At 40.7% G+C, this 19,177-nt stretch overlaps 1 pseudogene across 1 annotated transcript; it reads right to left on the bottom strand.

The window, feature by feature from the left end:
• Nucleotides 1-16,272: 16,272 nt before the first annotated feature.
• LOC307102412 (small ribosomal subunit protein uS5-like) lies at nt 16,273-18,430 on the bottom strand (annotated as a pseudogene). Its single transcript has 2 exons — nt 18,047-18,430; nt 16,273-16,683 (listed from the first exon to the last, which is right to left on the bottom strand). The product of its transcript is annotated as a small ribosomal subunit protein uS5-like (transcript).
• Nucleotides 18,431-19,177: the final 747 nt, after the last annotated feature.

The following is a 19,177-nucleotide window of genomic DNA, read 5'->3' as shown; positions in this document are numbered from 1 at the left end:
AGCAAAAGGGAACCAGAAGTATGGATAAATAGAACAAACTGGCAGGAGCCAGAGGGAGGGAGATGGGGTAACTGGATAAAGATATTGAAGTGATTAGCGAAAGAACATTTTATAGCTATTTCATGGACACAGACAATAGTTTGGTGAAGGCTAAAAGAGGGGGAGGCCAGGCTAGGTGGAAGTGGGCAAGGGGGGTAATGGAAGAAGTCTGCAACAGTGTCAACATAAAAAATTTATTTATTCATTTATTTAAATTCTTTATTGTTCAATGTATTACATAAGTCCCCTTTTTCCCCCATTGACCTTTCCCCGGCAGCCCCCAACCCCTAGTGCTTGCCCTCACCCCCCTCCCTCGCCCCCCATCTGTGTCCATTGGTTATGCTCATATGCATGCATACAAGTCCTTTGGTTGATCTCTTACCCCCGCCTTCCCTCATAGGTTGCAAACAACAACAAAAAAACACCTCACTGGCTCCTGAGGTCAATCTACTAAAGTCATGGTTCATTCCCTGGCAGTCTGTTTGAAAGGTAAGGTTTAACCCCGTCTTCTATCAACGGAACTGGAACTGCAACTTCTGAAACCTTAGCTCTGCACTGAATTGGTCCCTGCCTTTCTTTACAGCCTTAAAATATGCCCCTTGTAGAGCTGAAGAAAAGAGATTTCATTGATTCACTAGAAATATCTCCATGCTGTGTCTGCCCTTTGATGTAGAATTTGCTTTATCATGACTCTATGGAATTTTACGTAGTCTAACTGTGTATAGTTTAAAGACATATCTATTTCTAAGAGCTCATTTGGCTTTTCCAGAGAGAATGTTTATTTTTATTATCATCATTGCATCTTTGTCAAAAGTTAAAGGAGGGAATATTTGAATGGTTCCCTGCTACACATTCAAAAACATGTAAAGCATATACTTCCCCTGACATCTATGAGAAATGTGCTATTTTTAATAGAGGAATTATTCCTAGTACAGCAAGGGCATAGAATTTCAATTCTCCAAGCTACATATGAGGCAACTATCAGCAATATCAATCATTCGTTCAATACCCCAGTGGGAAATTAGATTCATTCAAAAAATCTATTATTTATATTGTAATTACAAGAAATTTCCTTGCACCCAAATAATTGAACAGGCAAACATCAAAATGAGGGAAAAGTGTTCAATCACAATGACAGTTACTTTTAGGAACATAAAACCAAAGAAGCATATAATAAATAAAATCTTTTTATTTAGGATAAGTTTTCTCAGTCACAAACCCCAATACCACATTCTCAACAAAGTGCTGTGAATGTAGAAATCAGACTGTCAACTTTATAGTAAGAGATAGCTTTGCATTCTCCCCATGGTTTCACAATTAGTCATGGCTATTTTTATTTTAAAAATACATATATTGATTTGAATAACCATATTTTGTTTATTTGTCCATGGTGCTTTGTGTATCTGGTATTTGTCGTTGTATCCCTTTACCTTTAGACTAAAATGCATTTTGATTTAGGTTAAATGTTTTTCAGATTAATCCAGTCTACATATTCTTTCAAATTTTGGAATTAAAGTTTTCATATTTATATTTATTGCTTTTAAATTTGCTCATTAAAAACCCAGAGCTGTGTTTCTTCACTCAGCTTGGTCTCTCTCAGAGCTCTCCTTCCTGCCAAGATCAGCATGTTTTTTTTGTGTGTGTGTGTTTTTAATGCTATTAGATTGCAAAGCTAAGGCATTTGGGATTACTGGGAAATAAAAATAGGCTTGAATTTGTTCATATTCACCTGCTGTTCTCAAGATGAAAACACACAGGAAAGCAATTCAGAACTGCATAAGACTTTTTTTTTAATTTAAGGAAATTATTATATTTAATGAATGTATATCAGCCCAATTTTGCAGAGAGAACCACTTAGCTTTAGACGATCTTGTCCTGGTAGGAACTTAAAACCTTTTTAAAAAATTGTTTTACTCACAAATCATATATAAGCTTAATTTAAGAATAAAGCAACAATATGATAATATTTAATTTCATTTTTCTCTGTCCTACAACTTTACAGAATTTTTGATGGATGGTGTCTGGGGACTATACTCATTTCCAGTTCCATGAAACACATACCCCTCCCCTCAGAGTAATATGTAGCATGATTAGGAGAACAAATGTACCTACCACCAGCCACCAACAATACTTAGTCACCTTTTATTAGAATTATTCTCATTTATAGTTGGATTTTATTTTTGAGTGGCCTTGGAAGTCCATGTAAAACATGAACCTTCTATTCAGCAAAATCTGGGCTCAAATCTGGGTTCTGCTTCTTAGGAGCTGGGTGGCACCAGGCAAGAGACTCTGCTGAGATTCAATGTCTTCATCTGTCAGATGGACACAATATTAGGGATCTCACTGAACTACTAGTAGATGAAGATCAGATGAGGCAGCTGAGTTGAGGAGAATCTGGCAGAGAGTAGATGCATAGTAGATGTTCCTTCTCTTCTTTTTCTCACCGATGTTTGAATATGCATTAAACAAATATTCTTTTGAGAAAAGTTCCATTGTCTCCACTATTTGTATCATAATAGTAATTGTTTTTTCAAACCTGGAAAATTTAGCAGAAAGTTTGGTCTTGAGGGCAGCTATTGAGGTACTGGAGCAGTGGCATTAGAACGATTATAACAGAGACCTCGTCAACTTGGCATTTCCCTCTAGGATTGTTTGTATGATGCTACTTCTAAAACCCTCTTTAACACACCATCTCCATGACTCCTTCTAGGATGCCACTCTTTCCAAGAGCAGCTCTGCCTAATGAGTGAAGTGGAAAATAGGAAATACATGATGACTTTTTGTTGTCTAAAAGTTTTATGCCTCATATTTACAAATATGTCTTAAATTACTAGTCACCATTCATGGGACCAGATATTTCTTTGACTTTATCTTTCCCCATTACCCTGCCACATGTCTGCAGAAGTGCTCAAAAACAAAACAAAACAGGCAACTGAAAAACTGCATTTTTTTTTAAAGACTGTGGCCGTAAACTCTGCCTAGTTCCCCTTTCTGTCTTTCTGTCCTCCCCTTTCCTCCTCCCTTGCACAAGTTTCTGTGCCTCTGTATGTGTGTCTGTCTGTCTCCCTATAACATCTATAATTGACAAAGAGGAGCAGGATGCTAGAGTGTTCATGGAATAAAAACTGATAAGATTCTGTTGCTTGTTTTGAGCAAGAAAACATTACCTAGTGCCTTAAGTTTATTTTTGTAACTCTGAATATCATTTTCTATTTTCAGGGGTAAAAAGCTCTGGAAGTGAATAACAACTTTTTTCCTCTTTTGTACAAAGCTATAAACATTTCAAAAGTAAAATATAATACAAGAATATCAAAAAATGATTTTTCCCTGAGTCTCCTTAATTTGTTTCTGAAAAAATTCACAACCCCAGTTATGTAAAATGTAAACAGGCTAGAAAATATTACATCTTTACATTTTAATATTTTGATTAAGTTTCCCAATATTATGCTGTCTAAACCAGTGCTCTCAAGGAAAATAACACAACAAAAACCAAAACTAGCCTCCGAAATCTTTCTTCACACAAAATCTTTAGAAATGTCAAATACATAAAAGACATTAACTTGAGTTTATTTGATTGAAGGAGGAAAGTGAGTGGTAGAATTTCATCTCCCCTACCCCTGTGCCCACACTACCTGTCATATAATTTCATAATTTGAAGGGAATCCCAAAACATCTGTGATTTTCTTAGTAAACTTCTACTAAAGTTGAAAATATATCCATCTCCTCAAGAAAAAAAGAAATTCTTGTACTTATTTTCTTGCATAAAGTCCATGTAAACTATATACAAATTATATTAAAATACTATGCAAGGTATTCTCCCACAGGAACTGGAAATACATTGTTATTGGAAACCACACAGCTATATGTATATACTTGTAAGTAAAATATTAAACTGAAGCAATCAATGTTAAAGAGTGAGAACTACATCTTTCACCATTCAGGCTTGGATACATTGAGTTACTTTTTATTTATCTTACTCCCTGTAAAATATTAAATTCTCAATCAATTCTGCATTCTTTAAAAGTTAGTTCTTTCCATTTTTAAGTAATATTATTCTTTCCATTTTTAAGTAGTATTGTTCTTATTATCTCTTTCTGAAACCATCATATCAACTTATTGTTAATCTTCTTCCACATAGAATTTGTCACCCCTCTAAAGGTAACAATTTCTTAAGGCATAACTGTGATCACAGTATTACTCTGAGTCAAAAAGTTTTCCTAGTATTTTTATGGCTAACAGAATAAAATATGTAACAGATAATAATCTAATCCCAATCACCTCCTCTTATTATGTCTGCATAACTGCAATAAACTCTTCACTAACATTTACATACATAAGCACTGGACTTCATCCCTTAGGTCCTGTTATATCTTGACCATATACCTTTAACTTGGAATACTCTTTCTTTTATCCCCAACACCAAAATGCAACTCATTCTTTACAATCCAACTCACATTCAACTTCATGCTTTAAGCTTTTCCTCTTTATTTCAATAAAAGCAAAGCTATTTTCTACACTGTACTTGAAATATAGAATTTGTCAAATTATGTCATGTATTCACTATCTGCATATATGTCTTATCTCCCCCACAGTAAGCTATAAACTGCTCAAGCATAGAAACCATGTTTCATTTATCTTTTCTGTCCTGTGTCCAGTACAGTTCTTAATAGGTAGTCATGGCATGCTTGTTGAGTTGAATTATTTAGTGACATGGAAAGTCCAAACTACCACAGCACCTATAATAGTTTCTTCTCACCCATGTCAACTCTACTGAATTAAAGGTGACTTAGCTCTCTCACCATACTTTAGGGAATCTTTCTTGGTTCTACATGCTATTTTCCCCCTGAACTCACTCACTGAAATCGGCTTCACATCTTTTACTTCAGCTACGCCCCACCACTTCATAATTTCTTTGAACTTGTTTCTTTGTTTTTGCCTTTTGTTTCCAAAATTGCCACAGGAGCTTCATTCTTCATTCAAAAAGCTCTCTGTGGTTCATCTTTGCTATTCTTTCTTTCTCCTCTCTACACACACACACACACACACACACACACACACACACACAAAGATGAGAGAGAGAGAGGGAGAGAGAGAGAGAGAGAGAGAGAGAGAGAGAGAGAGAGAGAGAGAGAAGAGAGAGGGCTACGGGACTTATGGGAATTAGAAGTTAAAGCTAGTCCATTTTATTACCTTTGTTATTGTGGTACTGCAAAGCAAAAACTCTCAGGTTTTCCTTCCTCTGTGGGGAAAAACTCAGTTCTTTCCTACTGTGTATTTCTTTATCTTGTGTATCATCTTTACCTTCACAGAAAACACTTCACTGCTGTCACTTCTGGTCACCAACTGTCGTAGTTCCCCCGACCCCAACCAATAAGCAATTCTCAAACAGCTGTGTGTCCTACAATTTAACATCATTCTGATATTTTACCTGGAGATAATGTCAGGTCCCTCAGGTTAAGGCTTCAGTCCCATACACTAATACTGACCGCCCATTCACACACACACACACACACACACACACACACACACACTTCAGATACCAGTTCCAAGCCCAGGTTATCACTTGTGCTTTGGAAAATCAGAGGTTCCCACAGCTCCTTCCTCAGGTATGATTAATTTATTAAGACTCAATGTCTCAGGAAAACAATTACTTATATTTACCAGTTTATTAAATGACTAGAGGCCTGATGCACAAAATTCGTGCAAGAGTAGGCCTTCCATGTACTACTATATGTAATACTTCAAACAATAAAAAAAAAAAAAGAGTAGGCCTTCCTTCCCTCTGGCACCCGGGATCCAGGCTGGCTTCCATCCAGCCCCAGCTTCGTCGAGAAGGACGTCCGGAAGATGTCCTGTCTAATTAGCATATTACTCTTTTATTATTATAGATATGATAAGGATATAGGTGAACAACCGGATAAAGAAATGCATAGGGCAAGGTCTGGGAGTGACCTTCTTTTCTGAGTTTAGGACCTTCTTTACTCATGAAGTTAGGGTGCATCACCCTTCCAGCAACCCAGTACTGTTGGTATTTTATGGAGGCTTTCTCATGTAGGCATGATCAATTATTAACTCCATTTCTAACCATTCTCCCCTCTCTGAATGATGGGTGAGGAAGGGCTGAAAATTCCAAGTTTCTAATCATGAATTGGTCTTTCTGGGGACCAGTCACCATCGAGGAGCCACCCAGGAGATCATTTGGAGTCACCTAATTAGAACTAAAGATCTTCTGAATGCTCCTATCATTTAGGAACAATGTGTGAGGGACTGGGTCAAAGACCAAATATTAGAACAAGAGATGCTTCTAGTATTCTTATCTCTTAGGGAGTGATAAGAGTTTTAGAAATTCTATGCCAGGAACTGGAGCAGAGACCAATATATATATTATTTTCTATTATCTCATAGGCACTGACTAACCTATTTTCCTGGCTGGGTATTTTAAATGTAAAATGTAGTTTTTTCAATGGCTAGCAATGTTTAGGAAAAAGATGTAATGATTTTGAATTATACTTAGAAGTAAAGCAAGACATAAAATAAATTCCAAGAAAAACATATAAGTTTAAGTAAGAGAAAAGTAGTCAAAAGAAATATTGTTTCTTTTTAAAAATATGTGTTTATCAATTTTAAAGAAAGAAGAAGGGAGAGGGATAGAGAGGTACAAACATCAATTGGCTGCCTCCTGCATGCCCCCTACTGGGGATAGAGCCCAAAACACGGGCATGTGCCCTGACCGGAAATCAAACCAGTGACCTCTTGGTTCATTGGTTGATACTCAACCACTGAGCCACACCAGCTGGGCATTGTTTCATTTTCTAACAACATGCATTACTCATTTTTTCCAATTTTCCCATGTTCGAATTCTTATATATCTTGCCTCTGTGATCTTTAATGTATCCTTGCTTGATTAAAAATATACTTTACTTTCTTTCTTTTTACAATGTAAATATTTCTCCCAAAAGGCATACCTAGTTTGAAAGGTGTAGGGGATGTCAGCTCTGCCTAACATGATAACTTGCATTCTTCATATTCTGGTTCATTACTAGAAAAAAGAAAAAGAAATAGAGGAAGTTGTAGGGAAGTTATAAATCAAGTGTGCAACAAAGAAATCAGCTAATTTAAGAGAAAATCCTCAAGCTTATGTACAAAGTGAATTTCTGAACATTAGATAAAATAATCTTCTGAAGTAATTGTGATAATCTCCAAGCCAAAGAGAAATAATATTTTGCATTACATGTCATTTTCATTATTTTTACCTCTATTTCTAGAGTTGACCAGATTATTAGATGAATATCTTCACAAACATGGAAGAAGAAATGGCTATGTGTTTCCACTGAGCTATATAAATGTCCAGAAGGCATGTTCAGTAGTAACTATGTCTTGATTAAATATTTATGTGCTACATATAAGTATTAGGATGTGCACTAAAGAGGCACAAAAAGTGCAGAATAAATTCAGGGTGGTAATTTGTGGAGTCTGATGTAGGCAGGTAAAAGGAAAGACAGAGAAACCAAAAGATATAACTAGTGGAAGATGAGTAAAAAGGTCAAGGGGTGGAAACAAATCTTAATTGACTAAGAAACATTCAGATAAGAAAAGAAATAGAGGGAGAAGAAGGATGGAGGGAGGGTAAGAGAAGGAGGGAAGGAGGGAGAGAGAGAGAGAGAGAGAGAGAGAGAGAGAGAGAGAGAGAGAGAGAGAGAGATCAGTGCTTAATTAGGATAAATTTGAAGCCATGTCCAAATCAGAGGGTAAGAAAAATAGAATGGAGTGAAAAATCAAAGAGAAGACTAAAGCAAAGCCAGGAAGCCTTCAATCAAAGCAAAAGTTTATTTTATAGAGTAAATGTGAAGGCTACGAAAAGAGGATCAAAGAACAAAGGTAGAATGGAAAACAATATTCACTAGAAGATGAAAAAAATATAAATGACAAAATATTTCCACTTTTAGTAAGATGCCGGAAACCGAACATTGTCACTTGGTAGTTAAAGGGAACCAGGGAAGGCTGGTCAACCTTTAAGCTAAAGGTCAGAGCCAACCACTCCCTATCTAATTGAGACAATGGTAACTAAGGCAACTTCCCCACCAAATAATCATGTAAATCCTTACTGATAAAATAATCTGCCTGTTACTGGAATTACCTGCCTAAGGGCAATGGGTGTATCTCAGAACCCCAATAAAAGGGATGGCAAAGGCCAGAGCAGTGAGCAGTCCTCCCACTAGAGGTGGACTCCCGCCTGGCCCCCCATTTACCCAAATTAATTCTTTTCCAGTCTCTTTTCATTTTGATTGCGGCCTTCTCTAGAAACCGGACCTGAACGGGAACCCTGAAACACGCGGGACTTGACAAGGGGCTCCGACAGTAAGATGTTGGGGAACTATGGATTTAAGATGTTGGGGAAATATGGATTTAAGATGTTGGGGAAATATGGATTAGCTGTGTAGCTCACCAAATTAAGTGGGGAATATAATTTCTGTTAATCACTTTTTGACATTCAGTAAAATCTGAGAAGGCAATGTTAAAAGCAACAGTTGAGATTTAGAACATTGAAAAAATAGAAAGAAAATATGTATAACTTCTGGTTAGCTTTTAATACATAGTAACAAGAGCAATAAAATGAAAACAATTCCATTAAGTAAGAGAAAGAAAAAAGTATCATGGAAGAACATGAAGTTGCTCAAACTTTGAAACTGAAAACTAAGACTAGAAATAAATGTTTGGAAAATTTTTATTTTCAGGAAGTGCTTTGCACAGATATATCTATTATGAGATTTTTAATAAATAGCACCACAGAGAGGCAAGATAAAAACAATAATACCTGGAGAATATTAGACTTAGTATTCTAAAGAGAAGAATAAAGGACTAAACAAACAGCTGAAAGAATTAGATTAAAAAGAATGTGACAGGACACAAACGCAGTGTGTACTGTTTGTGCAGCCCAAAGACTCGGTATGTATAAGGCATGCATTATTTGTTAACAGCTGATTTACATTGTTCCATCTCAATAACTCCATGAGTGGCAGCAATCTGAAAATACCATTGCTTCGGGATATTTTAATAAGGCACAGGAGTGTAAAAACACTGGGGTTTGCAATTATATCTGATTTGTCCCAGACACTTAGACTTGAGCATAGGGTGGATGGCATAGCAAACATAACGGAAAGAAAAACAAGAGGATGTGGCAAAGAAAATCATAATTAAGCACATATAGGCTTAGCAAGCAAGAAAGAAGATAATCGGCAATTTTGTATCCTAGCCACTAAGTAATGGCTAAAATCTTCCATTGAAATTCTGCCCTCACCACTTTCTTTATTGCAAGCAAAGCCATTCATCAGTTCTTTCATGCTGGTTCAATTAAATCCTATAGTGCTCCAAGGCAATGTAGCATCAGCTCCGGTGAAGAATTTCAATTCTGTAAACAGGCCTGTAAATATGCTAGTGTGGATAAATTGGCCATCCGGGTGATAGAGAGTAGCAAACAAAAATGTCTGATTACAGCTAGTTTTAGTGTACTAGAAAGCTGCTGAGCCGTTACTGTGAGCAAGAACAATGTTTTGTTCTCCTCTGCTTGTCTAGCAGTTTCTTTCTTTCCGTATTAGCTATCTCCAGGCAAATACTCCCTCTGATTAATATTTCTCTCTTGGTTACTTTCACAATAACCCTGACATACATTTTTTTAGAACTAAAATTTAACTTACCCCTCAAACCCATTTTTCACTGTATACCGTTTTCGTCACACTTCGTCCTTCTAGGCCTTCCAGTTTTCAGGGTTGAAGGAATATAAACAACAAACAAATCTATCTGGTATTTTTGGGTTTTGTTTTAAAATGTATTTATTGTTTGACAGTATTACAGATGCTCCCCATACTCCCTCCTTTGCCCCCTCCACCCAGCCCCACCCCACCCCAGGCCTTCCCCACAGTATTGTCTGTGCCCCTGGGATATGCCTATATGCATATACATTCTTTAGTTAATCTCTTCCTGTGCTCTCCACCCTCCTCCCCTCTGAGATCTGCTAACCTTCAAATTAACTACAAAATGAAGGACTCGTACCTATCTTCATTTACTTTTTCTGCTTTTATTCCCTTGTCCTATATAATAAAAGCCTAATATGCAAATTGTCCCTTCAACCTGAAGTTCGACCAGGCTCGGGGCCAGTGGCCAACCACTTGGCGCCCCTCTTCCCGGCCGGCCCCGCCCCAGCCAGCAGCAGCGGCAGGCAGGCAGGGGAATGGAGGCCCCGGCCAGCAGCCAGCAGCTGCTAGGGACCCTACCTGTGCATGAATTTCATGCACTGGACCTCTAGTTTTTATAAAATACTTGAACAACCAAACTTACACTATAAAGGGAAAAGCATTATTTAAAGTTTTTAGCTAAAATATATTACAGGAAGTCACACTGATCTTCTGAGCAAACGTCTTCTTAAAAATAGTAATAATATTTTAGAGAAAAAAGTTTTATTCTATTCTATCAAAAGCTCTCTCCTCTAATATGCTAGTGATTTCTAAAAGGTATATCCCTGGCTAGTGTGGCTCAGTTGGTTGGTGAAGGCCTGGGGCAGGGCAGGAACCGGGTGAAGGGGAGCAACAGGGGGGAAAAAGGGGGACATCTGTAATACTCTCAACAATATTTAAAAAAAGAATAATAATAAAAATTAATTAGAAATTAATCTTATTAACTTTTTATCAGAATCTTCTATGAGCACTCCAAAATGTATATATTTTATATATAAACACTAGTAAACACTCACATAATTCTTAGAACTAACTGACCAAGTTACCTTATAATGCTGTCACACACTATAGTGTGATGGTGAAGTGATTGGGCTTAGATTTTGCAGATTAGAAGTAAAATCACAGCTCAGCCATTATTAGCTATAAAGATGGTAACTTAAAAATTGTTAAAAAGGTCATTTAACAAGAAACAGTGTTCTTTCTAAACTTTGGTTATTCACTAATCCCTTGACACTCAGATACTTCATTTGTAAAATTAGGGATAATAGTTGTCCCAATTATGCCCCAATTAATTGATTATCTGTCTAGACTTGGTGGGACAAATGCAGGTGACCAAGAGTCAGCAATAATGGCCTATCCCCTGGTGCTTCAATGTCTACACAGCTGAGCCGAACCAGAACACATGACACACAAGACAGAATGAGTATGCAATCACACAGGGTTTATTTACCTATTCCTAGTGGGTCCTAGGCTCCAGCAAAGGCCACCTGGTGATGCACACTGAAGGACGGACGACGAAAACAGAGACAGGCAGGCGGCCGCAGTTGGTTCAGGCTCACACAGCAGAGCAATCAGGGGCTTGAGTCAGCGACATGGAGTCCTCCTCTTATCGGGCAGGAGACCTCAACTGAAGATGGTCTCAGGGTTATATAGACCGTGGTAAACAACTTGTGTCCTTATCAGTGTGGGCCAGATGGTGTGCCTTATGCTGGGAGCAGGGCGTTTACACTTTAAGGGCTCAGGGCTTTTACATCAAGATATTGGGGTGTTCATTAATTTAGGAAGTTACAGAGTATTGGGGGTTTCCATACAGCAAACATTTCACACAATAATTACTTCATACATTAGAGGGGTTACATTATTATAACAATAGTAGTAAGTAACTCATTGGGTTTTGAGAAGCATAAGTAACGTAGTGTAGCCAGGGAAATCAATGGGTCCAATTTCTCTGACATTAGTCGGGGTGGAGTGGCTCTTGCAGTATCTTTAGAAAATGAATTTTCTAAGACTTGCATGGGAGAGTAAATGGCTTTTATTGGCATGGAACTATATTCCTCTGGTTGCAAAGTCCCCTGCACCTTAACCCAGTCCTGAAACAGGTGCAGCTGGGGGTCCAGTTGTTGTGGAGCGGATGCGAGTGAATGACCACTGGAGCCCAGACCAAATTAAAATTTAGGGAGCCTTTATTAGCCGGGTGGCCGAGCGACCCGGCGACTGCTCTGCCATTCTCCATGCAGGGAGACCAGAGAGCAGCAGCGACCCTTTGTGTAGGACCGCTTTTAAGCACATTAACCACATCCGGTTTTTGCAGAACAAGTAACCCAAGACAAAACAGTTTTTCCCAAGCAATGTCAGGATCATGCCAATGATGACCATGTTATTCACAGGGTCATCCTGTTCTTCAGAAAGCTGACAGTGTTCTGTGAAAGAAGGCTACGTGCTGGGAAGGGGCCATGAGACCATATCTCAAGGCCTGGCCTGGTGTCAGCACTGACAATTCTATCTGGGGCATAGTCCACGGCCTCTCTGGAAGCATGCTCAAAAATTCCCACTCTCCAACACAGTAGAGCCAAAAGTAGGGCCAGTGTCCAAAGTGTCTGTTCCATGACGGGGCTGTGACTGATGGAGCATCAAGCCGGATTTAGTCCATCAGTCCATTGTGTAAGTTAACATGGCCATGAGCCACTTGGGCGAAGGCAGGGGAGTGTGTCCCCTGTGATGGGAGTCAGGCACAAGCAGCAAGAGGAAGAGGGGGCCTCCTTTGTTCAGGAGCTTAAATAGCAAATCTTTCCCTGCTTGCAATGGCCACTCCTATTCTGACCGCTGACTTGTTCCCACGTGTGACTGACAGGTAAGCATCTTCCAGACTCACACATACCTTACAGGGCATGTGTCTATTGTCTAGTCACCTTCCATCTGCCATCTGCAGGGAACAGACTTGGAGAATGTTAACTGCAGCTTTCTGGCAAAGCTGTTACTGGCATGCCTGTATTGTCTAGTCTTCCCTTTACTCCTTTCCTGTTAAATAATAAGCATATTATTATAACTATCAATAGTGCGTGAAAAAAAATCTTACTACAGTAATTGTGTTAAAAAACACACACACTACTGGTACTACTAACAATAATAATAAATCACATCTATACTTCCTTATTTTACCTTGCAATGTCATTCATAGTGAATGATTTTTTTCTCATTTAGTGATGTTAGTGCCATCTCTTAAAACAATATACATGTTTTAAGAAAATGAAAAATTCCAAGTAAATGATCTGATAGTCAACATCAGAGGTTCAGAAACTATAGACCATAGGCCAAACCTGGTTTGCAGCCTGATTTTTTAAATCAAGTTTTATTCTGACAAAGCTATGCCCATGGTTTTTCCCACTACCTATGTCTGCTCTCCCAATGTAGCAATAGTGCCCAGTAGTTGCAACAAGTGTCTGTTGACTTCCGATCTTACTCTCCCAGCCGCCAGTTAATCCCTCTGGATGCATCATATCCAACCTCCAAAGGATCCGAGGGGCAGGTTCAACCTTCGTTCCATAGTTGAGGAAACTGGCCAATAAACACACATGTCTCATGACTCAGTGTCAACTCCCGTGGAAATCTCCAGGTCATAACTCAGATTGTATATCTAAGGGTATATTTTCTTCTGTTTTTGTGTTTAATTCAACCTCAGGAATCAAATAATACAATAAAGAATAAAATGAGTTCAGAGGGCTCAGCATTGTATTCCCAGGGCCCTTGGTCTCACACAAACTGCAGAGCTCAGTTATCCTGAGATGAAAGAAAAGGAAAGAGAAACATGAAAGGTTTCCCAGCTCAGTCACAGAGACATCTCATAGCCACATACTAAGGACACGGCATTAACTTAGGGGTGGAAAGGACACAAAAGGAATAGAAGATGGAGCCGTTTCCGTTCAGATTCAAACCAAGTTAACGAGGCAGAAGAAACACTGGACGCCATGGAAGAATAAGATCAAATGGTCCGGTAGGGAGTGTCACAGACCTCGCAGGGACAGCACCTGGGGCTCCGGACATGACAGGAGGAGAGAGGGGGCTGGTTGAGAGGAAGTGCGTGGAAAGGCCTGGGAGTAGGAACAAGAGGGTGATATGCAGAAGGTGGGCCCCACCGGGTGATACCAGGGGGCAAGCCTGCGGGAGGTGGCCAAGTGCCCCACCTCTGCTGAGGGGTGCATGTGTCTGGCCTGGGAGCTGCGGCTGATGGGGAGGGAGGCTATGGCTCTATGTGGATGAGTTGCCAATGAGAGCCTCCCTGCAGCCACAGTACTTGGTGTTCTCAACACGGCGGGAGCACAGGATCATGTACACAACGTCACTAAATAAAAGCATCCTATTCCCAACTTACTCACAGACTTCTATTTCTGGTGTCTATATCCCCAATGTGTCCACAAGCACATTTGGAAAAAGAAAAAGATTTGTATGTGATATGAATGCATCTTTAGAAAACCCAAGTGATCACAAGCAGAGCACTTTTAACACCCAATGAGACCAATACACTGATGAACAAAAATAGACCCAGAGACACAGACACATGGACAGACTGTGGAACCTCAGAGGGAAGGCGGGGGAGGGTGGGTGGGTGGAAAGAGATCAACCAATGGTCTGTGTACATATATGCATCATCCCTGGACACAGACAATGTGGTGGTGAGGGCCTGGGGTGGGGGGGTAGTAGGCTGGAAAAGGTTAATGCGGGGAAGGGGGACCTATGTAAACCATTCAACAATAAAGATTTAATAAAAAGAGTAAAAAATAAGATTAAATTTAAAAGTAAAAGAAAAGAAAAGCCAAGAATAACTGCCCTGGCTGGGTGGCTCCATTGGTTGGAGCTTTGTCCTGTACATATAAAGGTTGCGGGTTTGAACCCAGGTTGGGGTGTGTGCGGGAGGCCACTGAGCAAGTGGTGCCTGGAGGAGGGAGGCTCCTCAGATCTAAACACCGTCCAGGCCTCGCCCATGATCCAAGGCCCATCCTCTGCTGAGTGAGACCAGACCTCCCAGCTTCCTGTCAAGTCCCTGGTCTCTGAGTCATAAGGCCCCTTCCCCATGTTCCCCAGAGTGCACTGCTCAGTAACCATCTATACAAGTGGTCGGCAAACTGCGGCTTGTGAGCCACATGCAGCTCTTTGGCTCCTTGAGTGTGGCTCTTCCACAAAATACCACGTGCGGGCATGCAGGTACAGTGCAATTGAAACTTCGTGGCCCATGCACAGAAGTCAGTTTTCGGCTCTCAAAAGAAATTTCAATCGTTATACTGTTGATATTTGGCTCGGTTGACTAATGAGTTTGCTGACCACTGATTGATACTAATAAAAGGGTAATATGCTAATTAGACTGGATATTCCTCCGGTCAAAGCCATGGTGGTGGGGGCCAAGGCAGAGATGGTTAGAGGGATCAGGCCGGCAGGAGAGAGCAGTTAGGGGCGACTAGGCAGTTAGGCAGAGCAGTTAGGGGCAATCAGGCAGGCAGGCAGGTGAACTGTTAGGAGCCAGCGGTCCCAGATTGTGAGAGGGATGTCCGACTGCCGGTTTAGGCCTGATCCCACTTGGGCCTAAACCAGCAGTCAGACATTCCCCGAGGGGTCCAGGATTGGAGAGGGTGCAGGCCGGGCTTAGGGACCCTCCCTACCCCCTGTGCATAAATTTCGTGCACCGGGCCTTTAGTTACTATAATAGGCTAGTACGCATTTAATGACTAAAACTTATTATCTTACTAGAGGCCCAGTGCATGATTGAATCATGCACGTGTAGGGACCTCTACACGCTTTCGCTTTCGATCATGGGGAGCTGGGTGCCTGTCCGCTGGTGCACCAGGCGCCGGAGGCTTCTGAAAGGCCTGGAGCCTGAGCGGAAAGGCATCCAGCTCCCACACTTTTGCTTTCGATCGCTGGTGCACCAGGCCTTTCGGAAGCCTCCGGCGTGGCGGAGCCTTCTGAAAGGCCTGCTGCCTGAGTGGACAGGCACCCAGCTCCCACACTTTCCTTTCGATCGCTGGTGCACCAGGCCTTTCAAAAGCCTCCAGTGTGGTGGAGGCTTCCGAAAGGCCTAGTGCCTGAGCGGACAGGCACCCAGCTTCCACCCTTTCGCTTTCGATCGCTGGTGCACCAGGCCTTTCGGAAGCCTCTGGCATGGCGGAGGCTTCTGAAAGGCCTGCTGCCTGAGTGGACAGGCACTCAGCTCCCCCGCTTTTGATGGTCCGCGCAGCGGGACATCAGCTCGCTGCCCCAGAGGCCCCTTCTGTTCCGCAGCACAGCCATGGCGCAGACGCTGAGCTCGTGCCACAGCTGGCGATGCAGCTCAGTGTCCTGCCGGCCCAATCAGCTACCCCGGCCACCCCGAGTCCCGACCCCCCGCGCCTCCTGGCCAATCATGGGCATAGCGAAGGTACGGTCAATTTGCATATTTGTCTATTATTAGGTAGGATAATTGTGGGTTTGTTTTTTTTCCAGGCTTAATTCACTTTACTTTTCTTGTATAAAATTATGGGGTGGCCTCAGCTGGAGCCTGGGTCCTCTGCACAGAAACTCTGGTGTGGGTCTTTACAAGAGAGTGAATTCCTGATAGGAAAACTTGTTGAGCAAGGTCTCATTCCGGAGATCTGGGGTGAGATAGCTGTAGGTCTTAGAGATGGCATCAAAGGTGGCCTTGGCAAAATTGCCCAGGGTGGCAGTGCAGCCCCTGGCCGAGGCACGGCCATCATCAACAACTTCTTTGACACAGGGGCCGAGACACTGCTAGTACCCCCAGGGGCAGGGGTGAGGCACACCAGGACAGAGCCACAGCGGCAGTCACCTTGCAAGGAACGTGTGAGGCTTGCCGAGCTTTTTCCCCCAGAGCTTGGCCAGGATAATGGCTCCACGGATGGCAGTGGCTACTTCCTTTGAGCACTTACTAGGTGTATCGGTTAATAACGCAGGTGTTGTAATCAAAGAAAGCACGATAATTTCAAGAGAAACATCAAAAGTGCTTTATTCAAAGTAATGTCCATTGCTAGCTACACATTTCAGGTAATTTGTGGATACCATCCCAATAGAACATTTTCAGGTAATTTGTGGATACCATCCCAATAGAACATACCATCCCAATAGAACATTACCATCTTTCAGGTAATTTGTGGATACCATCCCAATAGAACATTTCTTGTTTTGAGGCAAACCATTCAGAGACACAATTTTTCACTTCTTCGTATGTTTTGAAGTGCTGCTCAGAACGTGCGTGTGCCATCGATCAGAACAAGTGGTAATCTGAAGGAGCAAGGTCTGGTGAACACGGCGGGTGGGTTAATATTTCCCAGGCAAGATCTTTTCACGTGTCTTTAACTGGTTTCGAAGTGTGTGATGGTGCATCATCATGAAGCTAAATTACTTTGCCATGTCTTCTGGAACATTCTGGTCATTTCACAATCAAAGTATGGTTCAAATTGATTATTTGTTGTTGGTATTGATCAGTATTAATGGTTTTACCTGGTTTTAGGAGCTCATAATACACTAGACTCTCCTGATCCCATAAACACAGAGCATTGTCTTCTTTCCGAAGCGATTTGGCCTTGCAGTCAATGTTGATGGTTGACCTGGATCAGTCCATGATTTTGTACATTTGGGATTCTCAAAATAAATCCACTTTTCATCACCAGTCACAATTTGATTCCAAAAAAGACTTTCTTTTATGCCGTTGAAGCAACATTTTACTGATGACTTTTCAGTTTTCCATTTGTCTTTTGTTCAGTTTATATGGCACCCATTTTCCTTCCTTTAAAATCTTTCCCATTGGTTGTAAATGATCAGAAATTGTTTACTGAGCAACGTTTAATCTTTCTGCAAGTTGTTTTTGAGTTTGACACACATCTTCATCCAATAATGCTTGTAATTATTGGTCTTCAAACTTTTTCGGTTGACCTGGACGTTCTTTGTCTTTCACATCGAAATCATCACTTTTAAAGCATTTAAACCAGCGTTCACAAGTATCTTGAGATGGAGCATGTTCACCATAAGCTTCCTGAAGTATTCAGCAGCACTTTTCTTCAAAATAAAGTAATGAATGAAAACTTCCTGCAAATGTTCATTTTTTTGGCATGAAATTCAACATTTTCAAGTGTAAAAATATCTATGATGTTAACACCTTCAGAAAATTTGACATACGAAGTTTTGAAGCTTGTTGTCAATACAACAAAATAGCATACATATCAAATCGCATATATATCAACATATGTGTAACTCCATCTATTGAAAAAAATCCACATTATTAACCGGTACACCTAGTAACACCCAGACCAACATGTCCATTGTAGTTCCCAGTGATGACAAATGCCTTGAACCGGGTCCTCTGGCCAGCATGTGTCTGCTTTTGCATGGGCATAATCTTCAAAACCTCATCCTTGAGGGATGCCCCCAAGAAAAAGCCAATGATTTCAGATTCCTTGATGGGCACGGAGAATAGAGAGATCTCCTCTAGGGACTTGATCTTCATGTCCTTGATCTAGCAGCCCAGCTTGGTGACAAGGATCCACTCCTTGTCCTCAGCCCCTGCCACCACCCTGGACGCAACCTTGGCCCTGGATGCCACTGTCAAATCCTCCCCTGAAGCCACAGTGGCCTCCAATTCCGGGGCCCTCCTGCAGCAGCACCTGCTTCAGAACCATTTGGTGTTTGCTCGGAAAAGAAGCTACCTTATCATTGGTAAGGGCAACAATCCAAACTGGCTTTCACAGGCTAACATCAAGCTTTTGGCAGCTGGGTTCCCTTCTGGAAGCTCTAGGAGATAATGCATCTTCTTGACCTTTGCAGATTCTATAGGCCCCCATATTTTTTCAAAGCCAGCAACAGCCAGTGGAATCTTTCTCATGGGAGACCCATCTCTCTGGTCCTACCTCTCTCTTCCTCATTTATGGACAATGTAAGGATCTTGGATAATCCAGGATCAACTCCTAGTCTTAAATTCAAATATTAGTAATCTTATTCTATCTGCAACCTTATTCTATCATCCTTTTCCCATTTAACAAAAAAAACATGTGTTATACTATATATTTAAAACCTTGCTAAGAGGGTAGATCTTATATTAATTGTTCTTATCATAAAAATAATAAATGAAAGGGTGGAGGAAAATTTTTGGAAGTGATGGATATTTTATGACATAGATTGTGATGATAGTTTCATGGGTGTATACTTATCTCTGAATCCATCAAGTCAAATATATTAGTTATGTATGTCAAAAACTTTTAATAAAATAAAAAAGAGTTAAGATATGATCCACCTATTTTATTCTTAGGTATATACCCAAGAGAAATAAAAATGTGTGTTCACTCAATCACTTGTACACAACAATTCATTGCATCATTAAACATAACAGCCATAAATCAAAACAACTCAAATGTTCAACTAATAAATGA

Source organism: Cnephaeus nilssonii (genome assembly GCF_951640355.1).
Source record: "Cnephaeus nilssonii genome assembly, chromosome: 1".
NCBI classification, from domain to species: Eukaryota; Metazoa; Chordata; class Mammalia; order Chiroptera; family Vespertilionidae; genus Cnephaeus; species Cnephaeus nilssonii.
Note: the sequence above shows the minus strand (reverse complement) of the source record. Positions and strands in the feature narration are given on the sequence as shown.